Below are 21,710 nucleotides of genomic sequence, written 5' to 3'. Positions count from 1 at the left end.
GTCAGATTTTTCTGTTTGTGTGTAATTTCTTGACATGAATGATATATATTGAATTGCTCTAACATGAAACACGGGTATTCTTGTGAACTGATTTGATGGGAAGCTAATGGCAAGTTGCTGAAGGAGAATGCCCAGAGATTACTGCACTTCATTTATACCTGTGATTTTTAACTAGGTGAATGTAGAAAATTAACAGTGTACACTATACTCCCTCGTGGCCACTGCTTGAATAACAGAACTGACACAACTGTGCATAAAAAGTAGCAAGCACGACACAGACACAGACACACACAGGTACACCGATCCCTAATGACCCATACCGACCACAAGGACACGGCCGCTATGCATGTTCCGGCGTCCTCTATGAGACAAGGGACTTTCACCGGCGGCAAGGGACCTTCATTGGCTGTGTTTATAGTCAGCAACAGGGCAGTACTTGGCCGGATGCCGCGTCAAATGGGGTAGACAAAGGTGAGGGTTCAGGAAGCTGCGATCTAATACATCTACATTCGCACAGTCGTAGAGTGACACACTTCTAGTGACACATTAATAAGGAGAGTCAAAACGAACACACTTGCAAAACTGAGAACGAATGTAGCTCCCTCAAGGTTTCTCTCTGTCTCTCTCTCTCTCTCTCTCTCTCTCTCTCTCTCTCTCTCTCTCTCTCTCTCTCTCTCTCTCTCTCACAAGTGACCCGCTGGGAAATACTCGCTCCCACACCTCATAGAAACCAATTCAGACTTTTGCACCAGATTAATAACAATAATTTATGCAGATTGTTGAGGTGAGCTAAGGGAAGTCTGTTACATGTTGTCTCTCTGGCGTCTTGCTGCCTGATGGGGATTGATTGCAAGGCGTCACGGTGGGGAGAGTAATGGATTGGGAGCATGATACGAGATTGAGGACGTGTTAAAAAAAGGTGGTGTATGTTTGGATGTTTGACGCGTGATGAGAAAACGTTAGTAGTGTGTGTGTGTGTGTGTGTGTGTGTGTGTGTGTGTGTGTGTGTGTGTGTGTGTGTGTGTGTGTGTGTGTGTGTGTGTGCATGCGTGCGCGCCGTGCAGGTGGTAAGCTGCAAGGAAGCAAACGCTAATTCAGGAAACTATAAATCATACGTCACTCTAGATTACAATACTTCATACACGCGCGCACACACGCACACACGCACACTTATACGTAAATACATAACACTTGTCGGGTAAAGATTGGTGAGGTATTATCGTGTTTCACTATTCACGCAACACGCACGGACGCTCACGCACGTTCACACACACACACACACACACACACACACACAAGAATAATATGTAATATGGTTGCATACTACAAATTAACAGTTAATTATTATAATTATTCTTATTAGCACACACACACACACACACACACACACAAAGAACATGAAGCAGCAGTAGTATTTTACATATGTGTGTGTGTGTGTGTGTGTGTGTGTGTGTGTGTGTGTGTGTGTGTGTGTGTGTGTGCGCATGTTTCTTCATGTTACGTAGTGTGCAGGTGTGAGTGCGTGCGCCCGTGTGTTCTCCAGCCACCTGCGGGTTCACTTTACGAGGTGGACTTGGTCTTTACGAGTCACGGTCCGACCCTCAGATGGTGCACGAGGCGCGGGTGAAAATACCTCACCCGGACCAAGCACAGTCCCGCGAGGGCGCCAGGAGGGGCGGCGCAGGTGAGATAAACAAAAGGTGAGTGTCTTAATGTCGTCCCGGTAGAAATAAATATGTATCTTCTGTCCTGTCCTGTCCTGTCCTGTCCTGGCCTCTCTCTCTCTCTCTCTCTCTCTCTCTCTCTCTCTCTCTCTCTCTCTCTCTCTCTCTCTCTGATTAGAAAATTAAATCATTACATCATTACTGAAAAAATACATAGAAATAGTTTTTTTCGTACTTATCATTTAACATTTTAACAATAGCTCGTATCTAATATTTGAGGAAAAAAAATATTGCAATAAAAATGTAAGATAAAAAAGAGATCATATGAGTACGAAATGTCATTAGCGATGAATACGATAAAATATGTAAAAAATAATACATACTGATCAATGTAACCCATCCATCCCAACACACACACACACACACACACACACACACACACACACACACACACACAAAGGCAATTATCTCAACACGTAAATGCACAAGTTAGAACAAATCACTGTGCTATATCTTGAGAGAGAGAGAGAGAGAGAGAGAGAGAGAGAGAGAGAGAGAGAGAGAGAGAGAGAGAGAGAGAGAGAGAGAGAGAGAGAGAGAGAGAGAGAGAGAGAGAGAGAGAGGACGGCGAGAAAGAATATCTGGGAAAGCCATACTAAGAAATTTAAAGAGGTACATATTTCAGAGAGAGAGAGAGAGAGAGAGAGAGAGAGAGAGAGAGAGAGAGAGAGAGAGAGAGAGAGAGAGAGAGAGAGAGAGAGAGAGAGAGGCTAGGAAGGGAGAGGAAGTGAGGAAAGAAGTGGAATCTAGAGAGGGAGGGAGAAGGCGCAGTAAGGAGGGTGGGGAGGAGGTGGATGGAATGTGTGCAAGATTCATGCGGTTAAAGTAAGGAAAGGAAAGGTAAAACTAAGGTAAAAAGCTGAGGGAGGGTTAGGTAGGTTTAAGTTGATGAATTATTCCTACTGTACATTTACCAATTCAAAGCATCTTTTTTCTCTTCTGATGTCTATATTGTTGAAAAGGGTTTTACACTGACTTATACCAGTAGTAGTAATAGAAGTAGTAGTAGTAGTAGTAGTAGTAGTTGTAGTAACACCACCACCATCATCACTATCACTACAAAAAATTAACAATATTCTTCAAAACACTGACAATCGTAACTCAGAAGGCGGAGATGAAAATACGTTCAGAACTGTTTCGGAAAAAAAAAAAAAGTAAGCAGCTTGCGCGAGGCCTGATCGGCGAGCACAGTAATTAAGAGTGCAAGGTGAAATTAATCACAAGAAGCGAGCCAGGTAGCCTATAAACCAACTAATAGCTGATTTTTTCCTTCGGTATTTCACTTCCAAATATTTCATGATATTCGTCCATTCCTTTCTCAGCCTAACTGCCCCCCTTTCTCTCTCTCTCTCTCTCTCTCTCTCTCTCTCTCTCTCTCTCTCTCTCTCTCTCTCTCTCTCTCTCTCTCTCTCTCTCTCTCTCTCTCTCTCTCTCTCTCTCTGTCAAAACATTTCTACATATATGCATAATTTGAAGTAGACCGTAACTTGTACTAAATTAAATCTTATATTCTCTCTCTCTCTCTCTCTCTCTCTCTCTCTCTCTCTCTCTCTCTCTCTCTCTCTCTCTCTCTCTCTCTCTCTCTCTCAGGAAATCGTGAAATCGTTCAGCGCAACTCAACTCCGGGAATCAAGAAAATCATGGGTTTTTAAAAAGTTGGAATTAGATGTACAACTTGCGCATCTGACTCGTAAAGAAGGTTGCCAAACGAGGACAATGTATTAGCGGGAGTGAGGCGAGGAGGCAAATTTCTGCTAATAAAGTACAGTTATGGAAACGTGCAGAGAGAGAGAGAGAGAGAGAGAGAGAGAGAGAGAGAGAGAGAGAGAGAGAGAGAGAGAGAGAGAGAGAGAGAGAGAGAGAGAGAGAGAGAGAGAGAATAAGATTTAATTTGGTATAATTTACGTTCTGGTTCAAATTATGCATATATGTAATAATGCTTTGAAAGAGAGAGAGAGAGAGAGAGAGAGAGAGAGAGAGAGAGAGAGAGAGAGAGAGAGAGAGAGAGAGAGAGAGAGAGAGAGAGAGAGAGAGAGAGAGAGAGAGAGAGAGAGAGAGAGCGAGAGAGAAACGTACAACCAACAATAGTACTTTATCTTCAAGTTTAAAAAGCAAAATACGAATGAATGCGAAAAAAAAATAAGGTCGAAAAGAAAAAGTATGAGATGCAAAATATTACCTCGCAATGAACTTTAAATTTTATTTTCACGTGACACACACTCCACAATGCGTCTTGCCAGTGAATTACCGAATTAAGAGAGAGAGAGAGAGAGAGAGAGAGAGAGAGAGAGAGAGAGAGAGAGAGAGAGAGAGAGAGAGAGAGAGAGAGAGAGAGAGAGAGAGAGAAAAGAGAGAAATGTGTGTGTGTGTGTGTGTGTGTGTGTGTGTGTGTGTGTGTGTGTGTGTGTGTGTGTGTGTGTGTGTGTGTGTGTGTGTGTGTGTGTGTGTGTGTGTGTGTGTGTGTGTGTGTGTGTGTGTGTGTAAAAAATCATTAACCAAAAATACAACTTTTGCAACAACTTCATTATAACTGAACGAATACGATTACACTCAACTTGCTGGGTGAAAAATAAATAAAGAAAGAAAACTCGGCAATTTTCAAGATAAAATAATGGTAGTGGCAGCAGCAGCAGCAGCAGTGGCAGCAGCAGCAGCAGCAGCAGCAGCACCACCACCACCACCACCACCACCTCCAGTAGTAATAGTAATAGTAGCAGTAGCAGCAGCAGCTCTAGTAGTAGCAAATATTAGAAATCAACAACAACAACATTAATAATAATAACAATTAGATATTTTACCTTTTTTTCTGGGCCAAGGAACGGAAACATGGAGAGAGAGAGAGAGAGAGAGAGAGAGAGAGAGAGAGAGAGAGAGAGAGAGAGAGAGAGAGAGAGAGAGAGAGAGAGAGAGATGTGAGGGAATAGCGAGAAAGGATTAAAGGCGCAAGGCGAGAAGGGAGGAGGAGGAGGAGGAGGAGGAGGAGGAGGAGGAGGAGGAGGAGGAGGAGGAGGAGGAGGAGGAGGAGGAGGAATTTAAAAAGAAAGAAATACAGGAAAAGCGACGTTCAGGAGGAGGAGGAGGAGGAGGAGGAGGAGGAGGAGAATAAAACAGCGATCACTGAAAAAAAAAAAAAAAAAAGACAGGATGGGGGAAGAAGATGCAGTAAAAAGTAAATTCAGCGAGAAAAGTAAATGGCAAGATACATAGGAGAGTGTCCCGAGGAGGAGGAGGAGGAGGAGGAGGAGGAGGAGATGATGATGACTGTGGTGGCAGTACTGGTGATTGTAATTATTGCTGTAGTAGTAGTAGTAGTAACAACAATAAGTAATAATAACAATAATAATAATAATAATAATCAATAAGCATTCAGTTAATAGCTCCACTTTAATTTATACAAGAAATAAAGCAATACCCTTCCCCAACTTTTAATTCATTTTTTATCGGAGGGCAGAAAATTAGCCCCTGACCTGGAGGCGGGTAGCTATTCGGGAAGAGAGCAAAAAAAAAAAAAAAAAAAAAAAAAAAAAAAAAAAAAAAAAAGTATATAGATAAGTCTTATTGCTTTTCCCTGTTTCACGCACTTTTAATGGAGTTGCTGTGTTGTTCGCATGATACCGAGCATTAGCCAAACACCGTCACGCGCTCTCTCTCTCTCTTTCTCTCGCTGTTTTGATATTAAGGACTGGGGGGAAAAAATAGTTCTCGTATTATCCCATTATATTTCAGCACGTGACACATGGAACTAGTAAATGCAAGTGGTGGGTTTTAAAATATAGTGTAAAAATTGCAAGTACTAAAATTAAATGTAGGTAAAATGCAAGTCTAAAGTGTAAAATCTAAGTGTAATGTTGGTAAATGTAAGTTGTAAATACAAATAGTAAATGTCGAAGTTTTAGGTATTAGTGATAATGGGAATTGTATATATACCAGTGTTAATGCAGGTTGTAAATCACTGCACGTAGACAGAAGGCGGTAAATACGAGTCTCACATGGGAATCGTTAACGCAAAATGGTTACTTGTACTCGTAAATTTAATTCGCACATGGGAGCTGTAAACGCAAAATTGGAAAAAAAAAAACAGCGGTAAAATTGCCTCCTATGGGAATCGTAAATGTGGAACGGTAAATCACACTAGTAAACTCAAGTGGTAAATGGGAATTGTAAATGCAAAACGGCAAGAAGCAACGGTAAATTCGTCTCCTGTGGGAATCATGAAACCAAAAATGTAAATCGTAGAGATAAACTTTAATATCCTATGGGACTCTTAAACGCTAAATGGCAAAGGTGAATTTAAATCCTACATGGGAAGCGTAGACGTAAGGAGGAAGACGCAAATGGAAACGGTAAATGCCTTGAGCAGCTGGGTAGTATTTGGCGGCGGCCAGGTAAGACGCATCCCACGTGCCCCTCAGGTAATTGGGCCGATCACGAGCACCTGAACCTGATTTTCTTGCAGCTTTAGCTTAGCTCAGCTCATCCTCCCTCGCGACCTGATTCGTGCACACACACACACACACGCACACTCACACACACACACACACACACACACACACACACACACACACACACACACACACACACACACTGCTTACAGGGGAAAAAAGTAAGTGTTCTTGAGGCAGGAAGAGAAGAGGAAAGGAGGGGATGGGGGCAGAGGAGAGGAGGGGAGGAAAGAGGGCGAGAAGGGAAGGCGAGAGCAGGCCAGCAGAGGAGAGGATTACATGGGATTACATAGGAAGAACAGATACCAGAGGCCCTGCTGGTTTAAAACGAGGGAATGTGCTGATAGAGAAGAGAGAAGAGGAGAGAGGAGAGGAGAGGAAAGAGGAAGAAGAGGAGAGAAAAGCAGAGGGAAACATGGACAGGAGAAAAAGAAGAGGGAAAATCCAGAACAGGATATAAAAAGTAAGGAAGGTTAGGCAAGGAAAGGAAAGAACGAGATGACAAGAAAGAAATGAAGGAAAAGAGAACAGAAAACCACAGGAAAGAAATAATGTAAGGGAAGTAATAACAGAGGCGAGAGGAAAGACGATACAGATTAAGACAGAGGGAAACAAACGAAAGAAGACGAGACAGGAGATAGATAAAAGACGAGAGAATAGGGAGGAGAGGTGAAATCAGAGATAAAACTAAGCTAATAAGACGAGAAAGAGAACGGAACGACGAGAGAGAAAGCACAACAGGCGAGGAGAAGCAGGAAGATACGAGACGAGGGAAGAAAGAAGACACAGGAGAGGACGGAAAATAGAGAAGTGAGAGGAGAGGGAGAAGGGACGATAAATTACGCTACAATAAGAGAAGAAAGACGAAAACAGGAAAGGCGATAAGAAACAAGATACAAGAGAGGACACAAAATGGAGAGGTGAGAGGAGCCAGCGGAAAGATAAAGTAAGGTAAGAAGAGCTCAAGTAAGGTGAGGCGGAGTGAAATGAGGCCATTCGTCTCCCTGTGGCACGGGAGGGAAGGAGGGCTCACCACACCACCACCACCACCACCACCATCACCACGACCCCCTGCAGCGCCTCCCTCAGACAGGTCACGCGGCCGGAAACTCAGGTAAGGAGGGAACGTTAGTCAGGTGTGGCAAAAATTATCTACTTCTCGAGACTCTCCTTCAGGGTGAGTGTGTTGATTTACTAAAGTATGCGTGGGTTGGGGCTAGGGTGCGCTTCAGGGTGTGGTGAGGGTGAGTGTGTGCCAAGGGTGCGTGTTTAGGGTATGGTGAGGGTAAGAGTGTCTTTAGGGTCAGTTTTATGGTGTTTTAGTATGTGGTGAGGATGGAGTGTAGTGTGTTTAGGGTGTGGTTAAGGTAATATTGACTTGAGAGTGTGGCTTTCAAGGTGTGTTATGGGACAGAATGCGTGTTTTTAGAATGCAATAATAATAATAATAATAATAATAATAATAATAATAATAATAATAATAATAATAATAATAATAATAATAATAATAATAAACATTTTATTTAAACTGACACATAACCAACTTGGCTGAAAATAAAGAGAAATAAAACTTTGAATATTGGAAAGCTGTGAAACGAGAATTATGCCTGAGGTAAAACGTCGTACATAAATTGGAAGGTAAAATGGAAGGTGTGGTAGGTGTGAGAGTATTAGAATAGTAAGGTGTTAGTGTGTCAAGTACGTTATTTCTAGGATGCCAGACTTGGAGTGCCTCATTGTTGGTGTCACTTGTAAAACATAATATTTGCAGAACGAGTTATTGCATTACAGTGTCCTATATATATCCTGGGGTGTAATATTTCAAGGTATGGTAAAGATGACAGTATTAAGAGCATTAGGCAAAGAGGGCGAGGGTGTGTTCCTAATGGCTGACAAGGACGTACAGGAGATAAGGATGTTACGCCACTGAGATGGTGAAATTGGAGCCTTGCGAGCGTGTTATTAGGGTGAGGGTGAATGTGCTACTTTGTTTGGGTGACAGGGTGTGACTGCCACGATGAATGTGTTACAAGTGAGATGCTGTCCTCGCTTTCCTGACGTATTACATTACTGACTGACTGGAGCAAACCACCGCACGAAGGAGAAATGATGATGAAGTGTGACAGACGAAGATGGACACACGTAAAGGAGACAGTGACAAAAGAAAGAACGTAATGAAGGAACAGAGAGGAGGAAAGATAGATAATACTCATTGCTGGGGGAAAAAAATACAAGTAGGCACGGGAGAAAAGACAGGACAGACAGGAGACAGAGAGGAGATAAGTGTGAGAAACAAAAACAGACGAAAAAATAAAGACAGCATACAGAAAGAAGTTAAAGAAGAGAGGAAGAGGAAGGAGTGAAAGAAAAGAGAAGCAGGAAGGAGGAGTGAGAGAAGAGATTAAGATGAAATATTTAATAATGGAAATGCTCTATTGGGCCTCAGTGAATTGAAGACCAGCACTCATAACTCAGCAACAGTAGAAAGGCGCAAACCTTGAGGGAGATTAAGTTTGTGAAGTGAGGCAAGGCGAGACTGAAGTGCAGAGAGAGAGAGAGAGAGAGAGAGAGAGAGAGAGAGAGAGAGAGAGAGGGGGGGCGAGGGGAGGGGACGCTGCATTATTTTACTTAAGGTTTATTTAGAAAGTGTTGTAATCTGAGTTTCATTTCATATTGTAATTTACTGGCAAGATTTTCCAGGAGCAGTCCTCTCTCTCTCTCTCTCTCTCTCTCTCTCTCTCTCTCTCTCTCTCTCTCTCTCTCTCTCTCTCTCTCTCTCTCTCGTTTCATTTATCCTTTGGTAATCTCAATCCGCGAAGAGGATGAAAAGGACACACACACACACACACACACACACACACACACACACATTTCATACAATTTCGTGGGATTAAGTGAAAAACTGGTGTTATTTTATTTTTTAAGCTAACATCCCTTAATAATAATATATAATAATAATAATAATAATAATAATAATAATAATAATAATAATAATAATAATAATAATAATAAAATAACAATAATACTACTAATAATAAGAATGATAACCACCAACAACAAAATTCTGAAGATATTAAAACAAAATAAAATAAAATAAAATATCGGGATCTTAAAGCGAAAAAAAAAACAATGTATATTAAAAACTTCTTTTACGCACGAAGGAAAAAAAATAGTTATATACATATTCATATTACACGAGGACCAAAAACAAATAAGAGTAAGTGAAGCCCATTTTTCCGGCAGGCTTCACATGCAGGGCGGCGGCGGCTGAGGCTCGTCCTAGTGAGGCACTGAATAATATATTTCCGCGAAGGTATTGAACTAATGGACGTGAGGCTGGGAAAGGAAGGAGGGGGAGGGAGGGAAGGGAGAAGACTAAGTAACAGGGTAGGAATGAGGGAGGAAGGGGAAGGGGAGGAAGAACAAGAGAGGAAGGAGGGAGGATATGATGGGGGGGGCGAGACGGAGGGAAGAGGACAGGGAAGAAGAGGAAGAACGAGGGAGCAAGCAAAGAGGGATGGAGGGGAGAGAGAAAGATAGGTGGAGGGAAGGAAGGGAGGAAAGAAGAGAGTAGATTAGCATGTAAGGAGAGATGATGGAGAAAAGCATGAAGGAGAAAAACTGAAAAGTAAGGAAAATATAAATTTGGACATAAGAACAGTTTACTTGTTTTTCATGAGTCTGTCAATGCGAGTTATCTGTCAGAGGAAGTGAGTCAGAATCCTTATACCTTCCCCTCCCTGTGAGTTTCAGAATACACGTTGCCTGGTCTACGTGGAGCCAACTAGCAGGTACTGAAGATCTTTAATAAATATGCCAACATCAATTTCTCAAGTCCGTCAAGCCAGAAACAATGCGACGTCAGGAAACAACGCTAAGCCGATTACAGCCAAGCACTGCAGAACCAGCTCCCCACTGCTTTTTATCCAATCCGACTGTCACTCACTGCAGCAAGCCACCGCCGCCAGCCAGTGTAAGTGCAATAACAATCAATCTAGCCATTTCAAAAGACAGTGTAAGTAATTGTTTTGAATGAATGTGCGCGCTTTCCATCGTCTCTACTCTTACACCTTCACACAACGTTCAGTTACTGTATATCTTTGTTATGTATGCATTGCTCTCTACGTATATCGCTACAGTTCCACATTTCCTATGCAAGTAACTTAAGAGTATTATCTCTTTATCCTCTTCCTCCTCCACTTCCTCCAATCTTAAAGTTAGCTACATTACTCCTCCTCCTCCTCTTCCTATTCTTCTTCCTCCCACCCAAGTCAGTTAGCTATTACTTCTCTTCCTTCTCCTTCTACTCAAGTCAGTTTACTTCTGCTCCTCCTCTGCATTCAGTTAGATTACTCCTCCTCCTCTTTCCTTCTGCTCCTCCTCCTCAAGTCAGTCAGTTTATTTCTTCCCCCGAGTCAGTCAGATTCCTTCCCCTCCCTCTCCTCTCACTCAAGACGTTATTCCCTCACCTCCTGCTCATCCTCCCCTAGCTGATTGCGTTTTATCTTCACTGCAATATTGCTTTGTTGCACCACTCATTTGATTACCCATATTAAGTCATTTTACCTACACGATGCATTTCAAGTGTTGCATTTTGTCTATACTCATCTATATACCAGGCTAGGAATCATAAGTACATTAGAATATAAGAAGATTACGGGAAGTGGGAGAAGCCATCTACACTTTCCACCTATCATCCCCATCCCACATAGGGTGACACAGACAAGGCGCCACAGTAAGTATACAAGGAAAAACACCTCATTATCTAGTACTCAAATAAACTAAATAGCTAGACTACACACGTATACTACACACACCAAGAGTTTTTTTCATAGAGTTTCAGGCAATTGTAGTGAAGTAAACGAACAAGATCTCCTGACAATAGATGTTCCAAGTACAACGTAGGTGCATGAGCTAATAGACTTGTATGCAGACAGACTTGGCCAGGCACACAGGTACACAGACTATTAACGAAGGGTACATACGGAAGGACCAGCAAGGGAAAGAACACAACAGGCATAAACAGTCATTATTAAAGCCACACAACCCACAGGCGTCATCACCAGAGAGCGAGAGCGAGAGAGAGAGAGAGAGAGAGAGAGAGAGAGAGAGAGAGAGAGAGAGAGAGAGAGAGAGAGAGAGAGAGAGAGAGAGAGAGAGAGAGAGAGAGAGAGAGAGGGTGAAATATGAGAAAGGTACAGTGAATAAGGGAATGAGGGAAGGGTTGAGAGTGAAAAGTGAGTAAAGGAGGAAGAAAGGACGATGAGAGAGAGAGAGAGAGAGAGAGAGAGAGAGAGAGAGAGAGAGAGAGAGAGAGAGAGAGAGAGAGAGAGAGAGAGAATAAAGGGAAAAGCTTAGATAATACCAACAAACAGTATGTAGATAGACAGACAGGTAGACTTACAAATAGATAGACAGTCGGATGAATTAATAAGTAAATAAGGGTTAAATTCAACACACCATTAGGAAAAAAGCTTGACAACTAAAAGCTAGTTTGTCAAGCGTAACTCCCGGACGAGGAATGAATTATTAAGCTGATTTCAAGCGGAAAATTATATGTATATCGTCAACTTTGAGAGAGAGAGAGAGAGAGAGAGAGAGAGAGAGAGAGAGAGAGAGAGAGAGAGAGAGAGAGAGAGAGAGAGAGGTGTAGGAGATAAAAATGTCTAAATCTCTCTCTCTCTCTCTCTCTCTCTCTCTCTCTCTCTCTCTCTCTCTCTCTCTCTCTCTCTCTCTCTCTCTCTCTCAGCAAATAGTAATAATTCAAATAATACGAATAATTCAAATATAACACTCAATGCAGACGCTAAAAAATATATCATCATTTTCGAAGCACGTATAAAAAATGTATGAAAAGTACATCAATAATGCAATATTAGTAATAAAACCAGAAAAAAAAATAAGTATCATTTAAAATTCACGAGGAGATTCGGTCTGTATCATTTTGCACTTACATAAACACTCACTCACTCGCTCACTCAGTCACTCACGTTACTGTTGTTGTTGTTGTTGTTGTTGTTGTTGTTGTTGTTGTTGAGATAACTAATTAACAACGAGTGAACGGAGCTGTAATCATTCTCAAAATTATACATCCTGCTCCCTCTCACCCTGGAATTAAACTGAATGTGAAGACCCTCTCTCTCTCTCTCTCTCTCTCTCTCTCTCTCTCTCTCTCTCTCTCTCTCTCTCTCTCTCTCTCTCTCTCTATCAATCTTTCACTCGGATGTCCGGAAAAAATTTGTTGTAATGCTGTGTGTGTGTGTGTGTGTGTGTGTGTGTGTGTGTGTGTGTGTGTGTGTGTGTGTGTGTGTGTGTGTGTGTGTGTGTGTGTGTGTAGTAAGCCCCAAACACCGAAGTAATCACTCACCACAATCATTAACTATTACTAACCGCCAGGTCTTACGTTTTCTATAACATTTTCAGTGCTAGAGAGAGAGAGAGAGAGAGAGAGAGAGAGAGAGAGAGAGAGAGAGAGAGAGAGAGAGAGAGAGAGAGAGAGAGAGAGAGAGAGAGAGAGAGAGAGAGAGAAATGAAAATGAAAAGGTCCTCCAGTTCATCCATTCACCATCTCCTTCCCTCCATTACTTAACAAACAAAGAAACACACACACACACACACACACACACACACACACACACACACACACACACACACAGTAGTTCAATACTTATATGGCAAATTTCTATACGCGTCATGCTGAACATCAATAAACATCAATAAACATCACACACACACACACACACACACACAGCAACGAAAGAAGGAAAATGAGTTGGTCCTTCCTACCTTAAGTTTGGGCAGCTGGCAGGCCTCGTTTGCTCCCAGGCTAAGTCAGGCAAAGCGTACATATGCTATTCACCTTGACGGGAAGCACGGGAGGAGCGAAGGCTTTGGAGAATGACGAGGCTGACGAGGCTCTCTGCGTGTTCAGCTGGGTATGATAAATGATAAGAAAAACGTTCATCCTTTGTAGGGAGGGCAGGAAAACAGGAGGATTAGGGCTCCATTAAGGGATAAGGGACCATTACACGTCCGGGTACTACGGGAACAACGTGTACGAGGGAGTTAAGGGGAGCTAAGGGGGCAAAATAAGCACAGGATGAACTAAGTTATACGAGAAGAATAGGATGAAGGAGGACAAGAGAGGCAGGAGAGATTATCTTAATACTGATGGAAGTCTTGTAATTCCTTGCACAACACGAGCACCACACTCAGTCCATTAACAAGTATGGCGCCCACACCCCACAACCCCTCCCTCGCCACACTTTGATGCATTAAAGGGAAATACACACGCAGAATAACTATCAATACCACGGGTCTTTGTGGGAGAAAGGAACGTAGCCCAGTGTGAGTGTTGCGTTAGTTTTCCCCCGGTAAGAGAAAATCCCTGTGTCTAAATAATCTCACTCCTAGAAAAAACTGTGGGTCAAAAAAATGTTACACTTCCAAAGAATTCTTGTTTTCTGCGCAGTTTCCTCTAAATGTCAGTTTTGGAAATTGTTTTTTTCTGGAACCGAGACACTGAAAAAAAATGTATATTATTTATTTATTTATTTTTTCATAGACCTGTGCATTCAAAACATTTCTTTAAGTTCAGGGCCTGTAATTTTTTCTTTAATTGTGATTCCCTCAAAGATTACATATGATTAAGTTATGAAAAGTAGCACAAGATTATTGATATAAAAAGTATATATCAATCGATAAAGTGTCCTTTTTAGTGCCTTAATTTCTCTTCAAAGTTAAATATGCTCGTATTTATTATCTACACACCATTCCTAGGAATTCAAAAGAATATTTTACAAATATACAACGGTTTTTTTTTTTTTTAAGGAACATATCCCTATTATCAGATAGAGATTTTGAGATTAAAAATTTTTCACTTTTTCTCAACTAAAAGTTTTTATGTTATTAATATTAGATTTCTCAAAATATGTGGCTGTGAAGAGAAACTGGAAATCTTCATAAAAATAAAAACAAGTGAAAAAGAAAGAAAAAGCGCACAGGGATGGAAGCTTCACGAGGAGCGGCGAGACTCAGACGACACACACCAGACCAGACCCAGACGAGACACACCAGACCAGACCCAGACGAAACACACACCGGACCAGACCCAGACGACACACACACCGGACCAGATGCAGACGAGATACACCAGACCAGACCCAGACGAGACACACACCAGACCAGACCCAGACGACACACACCAGACCAGACCCAGACGAGACACACACCGGACCAGACCCAGACGAGACACACACCGGACCAGACCCAGACGAGACACACACCGGACCAGACCCAGACGAGACACACACCGGACCAGACCCAGACGAGACACACACCGGACCAGACCCAGACGAGACACCAGATGAGACACACCGGACCAGATCCAGACAAGACCTACACCAGACCAGACCCAGACCCACACTCATCCACGAACAGGACGCGGCGTTTTGAATCATATAAATAATTTCTGAGTAGTTCAACAGACACCGGAGGCAACACGCCCAGGGACGCTGAGCGATACTGTGACGCCGTGTGTCATTCCTTCACATAGCTGCTACTATTGCTATTACGCACTACTGTTGTTCCTCCTCCTCCTGTTGCTGCTGCTGCTACTGCTACTATTATTATCACTTCCATTACTACTACAATTACTACTGCTATTACACAACCGTCACTACCACCACCACTACTGCTGCTACTACTACTACTACACACACACACACACACACACACACACACACACACACTTAAAGCATAATACATGCACAGTAATACAGAAAATTATCCTCACTCTCATGAGCGATAAATTTCAAAAAGTTCTTAGCGATTCGAGCAGTTTCGGAACAGTTGGCAAGCCTGGCGCTCCGAAACGCCACGGTGGGTGTGCTGTGTATCAAACTATGATTCGAGCCTTTGAGCAACTAATGCATCCCACGCTCAAACAATATTAACCACATTTCTTCGTCCTTTGAGTTAAATAGTAAGGATACTTCTCCGTACGATTGCACATGCATAAACGAATATTAACATTCCTCTCTCTCTCTCTCTCTCTCTCTCTCTCTCTCTCTCTCTCTCTCTCTCTCTCTCTCTCTCTCTCTCTCTCTCTCTCTCCCTGACTGAGAGACGCTTATTCCTTCCACTTAAACCCGCTTAAATATCATAGACGTGTAGCGCTATATTTCCCCTTCACACAAGTGCTCCCCTTAATCCTTCGGCTCATACACAACAATAGGTAAACTTGCCTTTGATATCCGAGTAACAAAATATTCAACATTACCCACAAAATCAACAAGGGAGGAGCGCGCTGGTCACAGAGGCCAACACAACACACAAAACAGAGCCGCCGTTTATTTGATTCTGGCCGTGCAAACACATTGCTTTCCAAATACACTTATTGGTACTGTTTGAGTGAATGGATTTGATGCACTGAAATTACCGGCCGAGCGACAGATCATAGTAAATAGTGCATGCTCGTTCACACACACACACACACACACACACACTCAGTGAACTATATAATATACATTTTTTTTTTACAAACTCAATTGCAACAAATGAGTTAAACAGTAAACATTATTAGAAAATGAGTAGTTAGTAAAATAAATAAAAAAAAAGCAAGGATGGGTCAATAAAAGTGAGAAAAGTAAAGAACATTATGGAAAGTGAATAAAAGTCAATAACAAATAAGCAACAACGATTACAAATTAACACTAAGATCAAGAGAAAAGTTAAGAGTTGAGGTAAGGAAAGTGTAAGTGAGAGGAAACTAACAAAACTAAATACCGAGTCAAAATTGTTCATAATGAGCAAAAAGTTAAGGTGAGCAAAATACAAGAGAGAAAACGGAACAATATTATGGTTAGTAAATATGATTAAAACTTAGTAATACGTAAACCTGAGCAAGTTCGAAAAAAAAAAAAAAAAAAAAACTCGAGCGTTGCAATAACATAACATGACTGCTGCGTCCTGCTTGGCTGTCCTGTGGTGGTCAATATCACAACTCCGGTGTACCTTACGTATCTTTATTCATGCGCTTATATAACCTTCCTCTACTCTTCCAACTACCTTTCGTATTCTTTCCTTTTATATCTTGCGTAACTTTCCTCTTTTAAAACTACCTTACATATCTTTTCTTTTCCCTTCTGCTTTCGTATGTTTCCTTTTTCCCTTCTATCTCCTGCAGCCTTCCATTCTACCTACCTTCCGTATCCCTCATCTCCCAAGTTCTTTGTGCATCCTTTCCCTTCCAATTTACGTATTCTTCCTCTTCTCGTCCCCTTCTACCTCACGTTTCTTTCCTCTACTCTTCTATCTTAAGTATCTTTCATTTCCCCTTCTCACTTCTACATACTTTCTTCCTCTCTTCAAACTATCATATGAATCTTTCGTCCTCCCTTCTAACTACCTTATGTAACTTTATTCTTCCCTTCTGCTGACGTATCTTTTCCCCTCTCTTCTAAATGCCCTATGTAACTTTATCTTCCCTTCAGTCCTACGTGTCATTCTCCATCTCTTCCTCCAGTAGACAGAGCAACGGCCGCGCTCCCAGAACACCCACGCAACGTCTCCCACTTATCTGCTCAGCCACTCCCGCAGATTTCATCTCGTCCTATCTTGTGAAATTTTCCATCACTTACATCTTCCTTGCATTTGCTTTGTTTCAGTTGGCTAAGATATTCTCTCTCTCTCTCTCTCTCTCTCTCTCTCTCTCTCTCTCTCTCTCTCTCTCTCTCTCTCTCTCTCTCTCATTTAATATTTCTCTCTGTATATTATTTATTATTATTATTATTTATTATTATACTCGTATATTATCTATTAGCGAGAATATGGTAAGTATATCTGAGGAGGGAGGGAGGGGTGAGGGAGGAAGGGAAGAAGAGTGGGAGAAGGCAAAAACGAAAACAAAGAAGACGAAGACGACGAAAGAGAAAAAAAGTAATATTATTAAGATCAATTTTGACGCCACAAAAAAAATAAAAATAAATAAATAAATAAATAAATAGAGGAAGAACGAAAAACACCGTGGGAGAAAGAGGACGTACCTTTGCATCATCAGCTTCACCACAAGTAGCATTTTATTCAACATTTTACTTAGATTAACTCTAGTGAATCTTAGCAACTTGGCAAAACTTAAACACAACAAAGTACCCGTAGAAAATAAGTTTATTCTCTTACGAGTATGAAACTCCAGTAATAATAATTATATTCAGTATTTCCCTAAATCAGTTCCAAACTCGTGCATATTTAATAACACAAACTTAGCAACACTGAGCACAACATGGAACAAAATACGCCAAAAGAAATAAAGTTCATTCTCTTACTACCATTGAAGCTCTAGTAATAAGAAATTATATTTAGTATTTCTCTAAATCAATCCTAGCTCGTGCTTATCTCATAACACTAAAACAATTAACTCAATATGAATTTACGAGTAAGTGTTTGTCATACTGAAACTTCAAAGATGCCTGTAAAGTGTTATTCTGAAAACTTTCCACGTTTTCTGTTCGCACACCAAAGGGGAAGCTTCGTTATTAGTGACAATGTTGATGTTAAGAGCGAGAAGTTGAGCTGCTATTCCTCCTCTTCCTTTTGTGCTCGTCCTCTTCCCCTCTTTCTTCTATGTCTCTTAGTCGTGTCACTCTCCCCTATTCTCTCTTAGTGATACTCACCGGACCCTAACAATCTCTCTCTCTCTCTCTCTCTCTCTCTCTCTCTCTCTCTCTCTCTCTCTCTCTCTCTCTCTCTCTCTCTCTCTCTCTCTCTCTCTCTCTCTCTCTCTCTCTCTCCTTTACATATCTTCCTTTGACTCTCTCGCATGTATTTTGCTTTCATCACTCCCTTTCTATTCGTATTACCTTCTCCACTTCCCTTCCTTTCGCCTTTATTTGCCTCATGTTAGTAATTCTTTTTTTCTTTCTATGTATTCAGAGATCAGTTCCTTCCCCCTGTGCTGGTTTCCATTTAGGACGTGTTTATCTCCCTTCTGTAAGCGCAGGATCCATTTTCTATAGAATTATGAACAGTTTCGTGAAGCAAGTCGTTCGTTTCATTCACACGATACGAATTTAAGCAAGGGAGGAGAATTCTGTTGTTATTTTTCATCATTGTTCTGTAACTATTTCCTCAAGGTTAAGTTTACATTATCGTTCTGCAATACTACAACTACTACTACTACTACTACTACTCTCTTTGATTCCTCCCATTCTTCTTTTCCCTCGAGATTCCTTCCTTCCTGACTTTATTCCTTCCTCTTGTTCTATTTCGCTCCCTCCTGCTGCTCCACTTTCTTTGTACTCAAACTCTCAGTCCTCCTGCTCGTCTCTTTCTCCTCTCACTCCTCGTAGTCTCCGCACTTTCGCCTTTCCTTCTCCAGTTCCACATATTGTACTCTATCTCCTCGCTCCCTACCAGCTTCTCCCCCTCTTCCTCCTACTCCTCTTCGTCCCACTCACCCCACTCATTTCTCACTCGTACACTTGACCTCTGCGACAAGTGCTTACCACTCACACTCATAGCCTCCGTGGACTTATCAAACCCATCACAAGTGTATTATGTAGTGCGCTCACTGGGTCTTCCTTTCGAGTCTTTCAAGCACCCACAGTGTCGCGAGGACCAACCACCTGACTCAGAAAACCTTGCCCCATCTGCTGTTTCTAGAGGGCCTCGAGGTAAAACTTTGTACTCCTTGCAGTATTCGGAACAATGGAATGGTGGCGATGTTCTCTCTTTTTTTTTTTTTTTTATGTGTCTTTCATTCTTTTTGTAGTGTAGTGGTCTTCATGATTTTTTTTTAAGGGGGCGTGGTGGTGGAGGGAGGTACTGTTTCAAGTGTATTTCTGTGATTTGTTTTGGTGACGGTTCTATTTTATTCTGTTTTATTAGTTTTCTCTCTCTCTCTCTCTCTCTCTCTTCTCTCTCTCTCTCTCTCTCTCTCTCTCTCTCTCTCGTCTCTCTCTCTCCTCTCTCTCTCTCTCTCTGTCTGTGCCTGTCTGTCTGCCTGTCTATCTGTCTGTCTGTCTGTCAGTACTGTAGCGCAATTATCAAGTTCGCATTTCACCTGGACTGTCACTGATTGCTTAACTAGATTGACAACATGATACAGATCTGTGTACTTGTTGCTTGCGCAGTACCTGGCAATTCTCTCTCTCTCATCTCTCGTCTCTCTCTACTCTCTCTCTCTCTCTCTCTCTTTCTCTCTCTCTCTCTCTCGACAAAAAAAGTTTTAGTAAAAAGATGTGGTTTATTATTAATTATTATATTATTATTATTATTAGTATTAGTATTAGTAGTAATAGTAGTAGTAGTATCATTATTATTGTAGTAGTATATTATTATTATTATTATTATTATTATCATTATTATTATTATTGTAGTAGTAGTAGTAGTCTCTCTCTCTCTCTCTCACTCTCTCTCTCTCTCTCTCTCTCTCTCTCTCTCTCTCGTCTCTCTCTCTCTCTCTCTCTCTCTCTCTCTCTCTCTCTCTCTTCCTTTCCCCCTCTCTCTCTCTCTCTCTCTCCTTCTCCCTCTCTCTCCCTTTCCCTCTCCCCCTCCCTGTCCCTTGTCTCCGTCTGTCTGCCTTTATCAATACATTGCCTTAGCTGATCCCTTCCAGCAGCTTAATTTAACACGCAAATACCGGGCAGGCAGCGTGGAGAGAGGCAGGCACAGGCTCTCAAGGACACTGAATCACCCGCACGCTGCTCGGCTCTACAATCCAATAGGTATTCAATTACTCCCATATTTCACGTATTGTCGGGGTGTCGCGTCTAATAATTTGAAGGCGAGGGAAGGTAAGGGTGGGAGCCAGGTGTAAAAAGAGGGCCGGGGTAGTGCGCAGGAGGAAGGTTATAAATAAGAGAAAGAGGTGCAGGAGAGGGCAGGGAGGGAAGGAGGTGTAAGACAAATACAGGGGCAGGCAGGCAGGTGTTAAAACAAGGTATACGAGCAGGGTAAAGGGTGATGAGGGCACGTGTAGGGAAACCAGGTGTGGAGTGTTAATCAAAGCGTATGAATCTGGTCAAGGTGTACATGGGCGGTGAATAGAAGTCAGGTGAACGTGAGGGGAAAGGAGACTTGATGAATACCTGGCAGTGAGTGAAGCAGAAGCACTTACTGGTTCCAAGTTACTGGTGAAGGATGCAGGGATTGAGGGGAAGGGTGAGGAGAGCAACCAGTGGATGTTTGGCAAGTTAATGTTTACTGGCTGGAGGTGATACAAGATTTGCTCAAAATAATGTAGCATTTCACTTATAATTTACTCAAGTATTTGTGTTAAGTAATATAAAGTGCACTAAACGAATTGATTACTTCAGTTATCGGTAATTTGAAGTGGCTTATTTATCTAGAATAACAAAAAAGGGACTTCAGAATTCATAATTTAAGTACAGATATAAAGCAAGAGAAGCTGCACAAAGAGGTAAACTGCTTCAATTATAGGGTCACAAAAGTTCACATTTACGATGATGAGATTAAAGAACAAGATCCATGTATGAAAACACAGAGCTCTCATTCAGATTACTCTTCAAACATCTCCTAGTCCGGTTCTTATGTGTATTTTTCTATTTGCTATGTTTTTTTTTTTTCTAAGCTATATTTACATTTATGGAAACACCCATGACAACATTAATAACTTCACAAGAACTTGGCTGAGATTATTCGAGATAAAATGAAATGCTGAAAACGTTGACCCAGTATTCGCAGGATAATTTCCAAGGTGGAAAGAAATGAAAAGTGGTGGGAACTCCGTGGTGGCGCAGGACAAACTATTTATAGACAGGCGGGGACAGGACGCGAAGCTGCGATCATAAGTAAATCACTAAACATTCCATTCCCCGACAGAAAACTCCCAACGAGTCTAGTCACCCCACATTCTCTCTCTCTCTCCTCTCTCTCTCTCTCATCTCTTCTCTCTCTCTCTCTCTCCTCTCTCTCTCTCTGTGCACGACACGTGTTACCATTGAAGTCTCGATTCAACTCGTCTATTGATTTTTTTTCCTTTTTTTTCCTGCGTTAGGTTTTCGCTGCGCTGAGGTTAATCTTGTCTCTTTAGCCGGGGCTTCTGATGGACACTCCACACAGCCCCTTCAACGTCTGCCTGGTCATTGTAATTTGCAACCCTACATCTGCACTCCCACATACCATTAAGCTGCCCCCCTCGAACCCGCCAATTTACACGTGACAGTCGCTGCAGCCCATACGTCAACACTACACAAAACTTATCCTTTTGCCGTGATTGAAGATATAAAACTTCCCTGCATCCCTTGTGGGTCTTTTTGCATCCCTTGTGGTCTCTTGGGTCGGTTTATTTAGGATTATAATGTTATATAAACCACTGGATTCTATAGTCGTTCTATTACTATGATCACACGCGTCTTGTTCCATGTTGATTTTTTTTCAATGTAGGATGGGAATTTGTGAGCAGGGGCAACAAAAGGGAGAGAAAAAAAAAAGCCCACTAAAGGTGCCAGTCCCCCCAGAGAGTAGTCAAAAAGATTATCCATAATTATAAGGAAAATATTATCTTGAAAACCTCCCCTCTTGA

The 21,710-nt window shown here is 41.8% G+C and overlaps 1 protein-coding gene across 4 annotated transcripts in view; it reads right to left on the bottom strand.

Moving 5' to 3' along the window:
* LOC135112048 (uncharacterized) overlaps nt 1–21,710 on the bottom strand; it is a 194,779-nt gene that overhangs the window by 151,128 nt on the left and 21,941 nt on the right. For all 4 annotated transcript variants that reach the window (XR_010274018.1, XR_010274020.1, XR_010274019.1 and 1 more), the window contains exon 2: nt 12,953–13,097. The gene's annotated coding sequence lies outside the window, so the exon portion shown is untranslated. The remainder of the gene's footprint in view (nt 1–12,952; nt 13,098–21,710) is intronic.

This window comes from Scylla paramamosain, chromosome 23 (genome assembly GCF_035594125.1).
Source record: "Scylla paramamosain isolate STU-SP2022 chromosome 23, ASM3559412v1, whole genome shotgun sequence".
Taxonomy (NCBI): domain Eukaryota; kingdom Metazoa; phylum Arthropoda; class Malacostraca; order Decapoda; family Portunidae; genus Scylla; species Scylla paramamosain.
This window is presented reverse-complemented; position numbering and strand designations above follow the sequence as displayed.